Raw genomic sequence first — 9,660 nt, forward strand, 5'->3', positions numbered from 1 at the left:
AACAGTTAATTCAAGTTATGCCCTACAGTAGCCCACTGGGCTAAATAATTTCAGCTCCCACATATAGACAAGACATGAAACAGGGTTGATAGCATTATTTCAAAGTATAATGATAAGAGATAGAACAAGTCAAGTGCAAGACCATGTATGCTCAGGTGTTTGTGGGTTGAGTGCAACCTCATTACTTGCAGGACCAATGACCAAGAGAAAACCTTGATGCTAATAACAGTTTTTTTCATGTACTCAAGCTACAATGGACCGTATCACCAAATGGAATAAGTAAGACTTTTCATTTTAGTTACTGAGAATAAGTATTTCATTGTGTAACTAACACTTAATCACTGGCTCACCCTGATATTATCAGTAGAGAATTAAGTTTATTGTCTGAACTATAGAAAATAGATTATATATATTTTTTCCTGTTAATTTACAGTTGCTAGATGGAATGAGTAAAATTTTCACTACTGTTTGCCTTTAAGGATACTGAGTTATTATATATGTAACAGTTTCAATATTGAAAGGATTGCCAATAAGAGTTGGCAATAACTCTCATTGCCAGTGAGCGATTATGTTACATAGGGGAAGGGGCATCCCTGGGCATTACGAGACCGGGTTCTAGTCTTCGCTCCGCCGCTTACTTTCCCTGTATTTAAAATAGGAAGAAATCAAGGCCCAATGGAAGATGTTTGATATTTGCCAAATTTTTAGGGCAACCACAGACCAAGGAATGAGGCTTGGCTGTTTTATAACCAAAAGAATAAGGGATTCTAACAAATCAATAAATACTGAACAAGACTGTTGTCTTGGAAACCAGTAGAAATTTTTATTTTTCAAATCATTTCCATGTAGAAAATCTGCCATGGCCAAAGCAGTCTGATATAGAATATATTTTTCTATCATCTCCTTAAAGCTTTCAATATGCCAGGATTTTTTTTAATCATAGGTGATTATCTAAAAGAGATTACAGCTCCTATTTTCTTCTTTTAAATCATAGAATTGATAGACTATCCAGCTAGATCCTAGATTTCAAGGGTTGAATAGAAGTGCTTTTAATTTTTTTTAACTCAGCTACTTAGTGATAAATTTGCCATTAAAAACAGAAGATCTAATAAAATTTTCAGGTCATTTATAAGAATTTTAACCAAAGTAATTATCCTTTGTTGTATTATTCTGTGTAAAATACCATGCAATAAAATTTTTTAAAAAACCAACTGCAGCTTTGCTAAGGTAGTTAGAAAACAGAAGTGTACGTTTTACTGAAGTATTTTTTATAATTTTACTTTTGACAGTTCCATTAGTTTATAGGTAGAGTTCCTTTTTCCCTCTTAAAATTAAAACACATTTAAAACTTGTAGCACTGTGAACAACAGTATTTTACAGAGTTAATATTTTAAGAGTTCAGCTTAAAAAATTAGGTGCAATTTTTTATCATGACATTAACAACAAATTTATTTAGAAAGGATGTTTTTCTCTTCATGTTCTGCTTTAGATATGGCCACAAGATTTAATAATAATTTAAAATTTTTATTAGTAAGGTTATGTAACCCAGATGTATAAAATAAAAGATTTGTCTGTGTGCTGATACCACATCAAGTTTCTGTCAGACCTACTTTTTTCAGTTACACCACTGAACTACTTCATGGCTCCTATAACCACTGGGTTATGTTATCTTACTATTTTTATAAATACAAACAATATAGTAATTTATTCCTTTTGGTAAAGTTTATTTTCTTCAGTGAAACAAAAGAAACAAAAATCTCTTTATTTCACTCTAATTCTGCTTCTCTCCCAGGAGGTAACCCCTCACACAAACTCTGCTGTGTCCATGTCCTATGCTCGTTTTCGTTGTTTCTTTAGCAGTATGAATTTCTTTCCATGTCACTATCAATTTTCATCATATTTTAAAATTCTTTGTAGGATTCTAAAATACAATTTGTGGACATTTATTTTCATGGCTTTGCAATTGTAAGTAATGCTGTAGTGAACATACTTGGATGAAAGCTTACAAAAAGCAGGTAACAGATAAAAGATGTGTTTAGGTGCACACTTATTTTGTATGACACTACTGAAGTCCCTTCCAGGATGTCTGAATCTTTATGCACTTCCACCAGCAGTGGGGAGAATGGCTTTTCCTGAGACATGCAAACAGTAATTGTAGTTAAATGACATCAGTGAACACATTTGTAAGGGTGAGGCTACAATTCCTCTATTTCTACTACCAGATTCATTTTCAGAGAATCCCTGGCACATTCTGCAAAGACATCCCTGGGGACATGGGGTCAGGTGGCCTACCACTCCCCAACTTGGCAAGGGGTCCACTATGAGTACTGGTAACAGGTGCCTGTGTTGGGGCAACTGAAAAGGAGAGGGAAGACCCAACAGAAGACCTCTAAACCTAAAAAATCTGAAAGGGTGGGAAGAAATCAAGAATTATGACTCCTGGCTGTAGCCCGATGTGCCAAAACAGTATTTTCCACCTAGACAGAATAAACAGCTTGTGACCAACTCACTTCACATTATAAGTCAACAAGTTCAACACTGAGTGATGGATCCAGGGCGCTGTAATTATCGTTTCGTAAATTAAATCATTTTGGAGATACCAACTACCTAATTCAACCATTTTGGGTATTGAGTCATTGAATTCCAGATCACTCAAGAAAGCTTGTTTGCTTAGCAGCAAAACCATGCAACAGAGGCAGGGGACATGCCCCCAAACAATAAAACAATTGTGGCATGAGTCCCACGTCCCTGCCCAAGGAGCTCAGTAAGTGCCCAGGGTAACTCCTCTGTGCACACTAAAAACTAAAATATAAGGAAAAGGCTACACTGTACTAAAACCTGATATGATTTAGCATTTTTACTTACTGCCCTTTTGCGCATTTCCACTGCTCCATGACAGTCACAGCTTGACCAGGCATGGCCAAGAAAACTCCACTGGAGAACCAGCGCTCCTCGAAGCACCCCCAAACGCCACCTCGTGGTTTCATTTTGTCCATATGATGTAACATTCAGCAATTCAAAGGTATGAACTATTGATACATGCTACATGAATCTCAGTATCAATAACCTCAGATATGCAGATGGCACCACCTTAATGGCAGAAAGTGAAGAGGAACTGAAGAGCCTTCTGATGAGTGAAAAGAGGAGAGTGAAAAAGCTAGCTTAAAACTCAACATTCAAAAACCTTAAAGATGATGGCATCTAGTCCCATCACTTCATGGGCAAATAGATGGCGAAAAAAATGAAACAGTGACAAACTTTATTTTCTTGGGCTCCAAAATCACCACAGATGGTGACTGCAGCCATGAAATTAAGAGACGCTTACTCCTTGGAAAAAAGCTGTGACAAACCTAGACAGTGTATTAAAAAACAGACATCACTTTGCTGACAAAGGTCCGTATAATCAAAGCTATGGTTTTTCCAGTAGTCATGTGTGGAGATCAAACCTGTCAATTCTAAAGGAAATCAGTCCTGAATGTTCACTGAAGGACTGATGCTGAAGCTGAAGCTCCGATACTTTGGCCACCTGATGCAAAGAGCCAACTCTTTGGAAAACACCCTGATGATGGGAAAGATTGAGGGCAGGGGGAGAAGGGGCCAAAAGAGGATGAGATAGTTGGATGGCATCACCAACTCAATGGACAGGAGTTTGAGCAAGCAAAGGACAGGGAAGCCTGGTGTGCTGCAGTCCACAGGGTAACAAAGAGTTGGACGCAACTGAGCAACTGAACAACATGAATCTCTAATACCCTGAGTGAAGAAAGCCAGACAAACTTATATACCGTATAGTTGAATTTATGTAAGTTTCTGGAAAATGCAAGCTAATCAACAGTGTCAGCAAATCAGTGGTTGCCTGGAGGTGAGGTGAAGTGGGGCAGAGGCTAGACGGAAGGATTCCCAAGAGGCCTCAGGAAACTTTGGGGGACAACAGATATGTTTATTATCTTGGGTGTGGTAAGGGTCTTACAGGTGTACACCTATGTAAAAACTTAGAAAGTTGCACAGAGTTCACAATAATCCCTCAAATAAGGTTAAAAATGTACTTGGGAGCACATTCAACAACATGGGTGGTCTGCTAGCAATTGTGGATACCATGTTGAGCAAAAAAGGAAAGGCAAGGTCTTGCAGATCTGCAGACATGAAGAATCCTCTGTCCCGTTTTCTCCCCCAGCTCCTGCTCCCTGCTGCACACTCCCTCGGTGCCTGCAGTGTCACAGGAGGAAGCTGTTGGCATCAAAAGGACTTACTGGACCACTGCTTCAGGCAAGCGCTGCTGGAGTTAGTCATCCTAGGGCCTGAAGCTAGACTTGGCTGCTACTTAGAACTGGACAGAATTCTCTGGCCTCTGTTTGCAGAGACAGTGACATCTATTTTTGTGCTGTTAGGAAAGCTGTCTAGCTGTCCTTAGAAGAGCCAGCACTGGGTTAAATCGTGGGCTCAGAAATAAACCCACACACCTATAATCAATTAATTTTCCTCAAAGGAGGCAAGAACATACAATGGAGAAAAGACAGTCTCTTCAGCAAGCAGTGCTGGCTGGAAAAGTGGGACAGCTTCATGAATATCAATGAAATTAGAATACTCCCTCAAAAATAACTCAAAATGATTTAAAGACCTAACGGTAAAACGTAACACCATAAAACTCTTAGAACATAGGCAAAACATTCCCTGACATAAATAGTATTTTCTTAAGTCTCCCAAGCTAAAAAAGTAAACCCCAAAATAAACAAATGGGACCTAATCAAACATAAAAGTTTTTTACATAGCAAAGGAAACCATAAACAAAATGAAAAGATATGGACTGGGAGAAAACATATGCAAATGATGTGAGCAACAAGGGCTTAATTTCCAAAATATACAACAGTCCACACAACTCAGTTTCAAAAAAAAAAAAAAACCAAATTAAAAAATGACTAGAAAACCCTAAAAAGACATTTCTCCAAAAAAGACATACAGATGGCCAATAGGCACGTGAAAAGATGCTCCACAATGCTAATTATTAGAAATGCAAGTCAAAACTCCAATGAGGTACCATCTCACTCTGGTCAGAATGACCATTATCGAAAAGCCCACAAATAATAAATGCTGAAGAGGATGTGGAGAAAAAGGAACCCTCCTGGTCTGTCAGTGGTTATGTAACGGTGCAACCACTACAGAAACCAGTATGGAGTTTCCTTGAAAAACTAAAAATAGAGCTACCATATGATCCAGCAATGCCACTCTTATGCATATATCCAGAAAAAATGAAAACTAATTTGAAAGCTACATGCACCCAATGTTCATTGCAGCACACTTTATAATAGCCAAGACATGGAAACAACCCAGATGCCCATCAACAGATGATTGGGTTAGCATATATGTACACACACACACACACACACACACACACACGGAGTACTGGCCATAAAAAAGAAAAACTGCCATTTGCAGCAACATGGATGGACCTAGAGAATACCACAGTAAGTGAAGTAAGTCAGACAAAGACAAATATTCTATCACTTACATTCAGAATCTAAAAAATTACTAGAAATGCATCTATATATTAAAAAAACAGCCTCACAGACAGAAAGTAACTTATGGTCACCAAAAAGGAAAACAGCAGGAGGGATAATTAGGAGTATGGCATTAACAAACTACTATATATAAAATAAATGAGTAACAAAGACTTACTGTATAGCACGGGGAGCTACAATACCTTGTAATAACTAGGGAAAATAAAATATATGTGAAAGTTGCTCAGTCGCGTCCAACTCTTTGTGACCCCAAGGACTCTGCAGTGCATGGAATTCTCCAGGCCAGAATACTGGAGTGGGTAACCTTTCCCTCTCCAGGGGATCTTCCCAACCCAGGGATCAAACCCAGGTCTCCTACATTGCAGGCGGATTCTTTACCAGCTGAGCCACAAGGGAAGCGCCCCCCCCCCCCAAAAAAAATATATATAAAATATAAAAATATGCATATACAAATAAAAAAGTCACTTTGCTATACACCTGAGACTAACACAATATTATAAATGAATTATATTTCAGTTTTAAAAGATTTTGTAACAATGAAGTATACACGTTTTGAACAATATCCACACATATGCTTTCTTTTCTTCATCCTTTCCTTTGAATTGTAGTTAAAGTGTGAGGAAAGGGTAATAAGGGCAGGGAAATAAACTTGACCTAACATTCTGCAGTGACAGATGTAGATTTTAAAACATATCAGTGAAAACCAACTTGTCAGATATGCTGGCATCCACTGTAATACTAAACACCATCAGTAATTGTATATAAGAACAGAAAGACTTCAAATTAATCTCCTCTACCCAAAATTATCTATATAATTTTCCTTGATGGATCTGATGCTTTGCTGAATTCATGGTGTTTTTAATATAAAAAATATCCTTACTCAGCAGAAATGGCCTTCAGAGGGCCTGGCCAATCACTGATGTCTCATTTAAACCTTGCTGTCAAAATCCTCTATGACCCACCTCCCAGAATATTGGAAATAAAAGCAAAAATAAACAAGCGGGACCTAATGAAACTTAAAAGCTTTTGCACAACAAAGGAAACTATAAGCAAGGTGAAAAGACAGCCTTCAGAATGGGAGAAAATAACAGCAAATGAAGAAAGAGACAAAGGATTAATCTAAAAAATATACAAGCAACTCCTGCAGCTCAATTCCAGAAAAATAAATGACCCAATCAAAAAATGGGCCAAAGAACTAAACAGACATTTCTCCAAAGAAGACATACAGATGGCTAACAAACACATGAAAAGATGCTCAACATCACTCATTATCAGAGATATGCAAATCAAAACCACAATGAGGTACCATTACACACCAGTCAGAATGGCTGCTAAAGCAATAAATGCTGGAGAGGGTGTGGAGAAAAGGGAACCCTCTTACACTGTTGGTGGGAATGCAAACTAGTACAGCCGCTATGGAGAACAGTGTGGAGATTTCTTAAAAAACTGGAAATAGAACTGCCATATGACCCAGCAATCCCACTCCTGGGCATACACACCAAGGAAACCAGATCTGAAAGAGACACGTGCACCCCAATGTTCATCGCAGCACTGTTTACAATAGCCAGGACATGGAAGCAACCTAGATGCCCATCAGCAGACGAATGGATAAGGAAGCTGTGGTACATGTACACTATGGAATATTACTCAGCCATCAAAAAGAATTCATTTGAATCAGTTCTAATGAGATGGATGAAATTGGAGCCCATTATACAGAGGGAAGTAAGCCAGAAAGATAAAGACCAATACAGTATACTAACACATATATATGGAATTTAAAAAGATGGTAACAATAACCCTATATGCAAAACAGAAAAAGAGACACAGATGTACAGAACACTTTTAGACTCTGTGGGAGAAGGCGAGAGTGGGATGTTCAGAGAGAACAGCATTGAAACATATATTATCAAGGATGAAACAGATCACCAGCCCAGGTTGGATGCATGAGACAAGTGCTCAGGGCTGGTGCACTGAGAAGACCCAGAGGGATGGGATGGAGAGGGAGGCGGAAGCAGGGATCAGGATGGGGAACACATGTAAATCCATGGCTGATTCATGTCAATGTATGGCAAAAACCACTACAATTAAAATAATAATAATAAAATTAAAAAAAAATAAACCTTGCTGTCAACATACACAATGTCACAAGAGAGGTGGTGCAAAATGAATATATATAACTATACACCCCATGGTATTCCACCCCGCCACCCCACTCCCCAAAAAAACATGAAGAAATGAATTCTCTGCAAAATACCAAGTAGGAAATGGCCTTGTTTTTGCTGACAAACTGTACAAGATGTTTGTGGTTTAGTTGTGAGAACTTCCAGATGTTCAAGCTGGTTTTAGAAAAGGCAGAGGAACCAGAGATGAAATTGCCAATATCCGCTGGATCATCAAAAAAGCAAGAGTTCCAGAAAAAAAACATCTATTTCTGCTTTATTGACTATGCCAAAAGCCTTCGACTGTGTGGATCACAATAAACTGTGGAAAATTCTGAAAGAGATGGGAATACCAGACCACCTGACCTGCCTCTTGAGAAACCTGTATGCAGGTCAAGAAGCAACAGTTAGAAGTGGACATGGAACAACAGACTGGTTCCAAATAGGAAAAGGAGTATGTCAAGGCTGTAAATTGTCACCCTGCTTATTTAACTTATATGCAGAGTACATCATGAGAAACGCTGGGCTGGATGAAGCACAAGTTGGAATCAAGATTGCTGGGAGAAATATTAATAATCTCAGATATGCAGATGACACCACCCTTATGGCAGAAAGTGAAGAGGAACTAAAAAGCCTCTTGATGAAAGTGAAAGAGGAGAGTGAAAAAGTTGGCTTAAAGCTTAACATTCAGAAAACTAAGATATGGCATCTGGTCCCATCACCTCATGGGAAATAGATGGTGAGACAGTGGACTCAGTGTCAGACTTTATTTTTTTGGGCTCCAAAATCACTGCAGATGGTGATTGCAGCCATGAAATTAAAAGACACTTACTCCTTGGAAGGAAAGTTATGACCAACCTAGATAGCATATTAAAAAGCAGAGACATTACTTTGTCAACAAAGGTCCATCTGGTCAAGGCTATGGTTTTTCCAGTGGTCATGTATGGATGTGAGTTGGACTGTGAAGAAAGCTGAGCACCCGAAGAATTGATGCTTTTGAACTATGGTGTTGGAGAAGACTCTTGAAAGTCCCTTGGACTGCAAGGAGATCCAACCAGTCCATCCTAAAGGATATCAGTCATGGGTGTTCATTGGAACGACTGATGCTGAAGCTGAAACTCCAGTACTTTGGCCACCTCATGTGAAGAGCTGACTCATTGGAAAAGACCCTGATGCTTGGAGGGACTGGGGGCAGGAGGAGAAGGGGACGATACAGGATGAGATGGTTGGATGGCATCACCGACTAGATAGGCATGAGTTTGAGTAAACTCCGGGAGTTGGTGATGGACAGGGAGGCCTGGTGTGCTGCGATTCATGGGGTCGCAAAGAGTCAGGCACAACTGAGCGACTGAACTGAACTGAACTGAAGTGAGTATGATTACACTGTCCTGCTCTCCGACCTCCTATATGACCAGCGTATTACTGTAGGCGGGAGAGGCCCACACTCGTACTGCTTCTCCTCCTCTGCCTACTTGGCCACTCTCAGCAATAACAGGAAGATGACAAGGCAAGCAAGGTTCCATTTGCCTTTAAGGTTAGAATCGATTGATAAGGTTGGCCCTGCCCTTTTTTCTTCCCACATCTTGTATCCTCGTAACCATCTTTACTGAACACTTGGGATGTTTGGCCTTCTATTTATAGAGAGGTAGACAGAACAGAATCCATTTGCTTTGAAGAAGAGTTAACATTAAGTTATTCTTGTTTCCCACATGGGGGTTAATTTAGCCACCAAGCAGTAAACTGTCATGGTGATTTAAAAATAATTACCTCTGTTGGTGAAACAGTTTCTTTCAAAAGTCTACCTAACCACTGCCCTTTTCACAAACTGGTGACACTGAAATCAGCAATGCCACAATTCTGTAAGCAGCCAAAGTCCAGCAAATAATAGGTCAGTTGAGTTATTACATAAGTAGTGCCTGTTACTGAAGTTGACAAATACAGTCAAACTAAATTTCTGTATGGAGCCAAAAGAAAACCTAAACGACTGG

The sequence above is a fragment of the Dama dama genome, chromosome 32 (genome assembly GCF_033118175.1).
Source record: "Dama dama isolate Ldn47 chromosome 32, ASM3311817v1, whole genome shotgun sequence".
NCBI classification, from domain to species: Eukaryota; Metazoa; Chordata; class Mammalia; order Artiodactyla; family Cervidae; genus Dama; species Dama dama.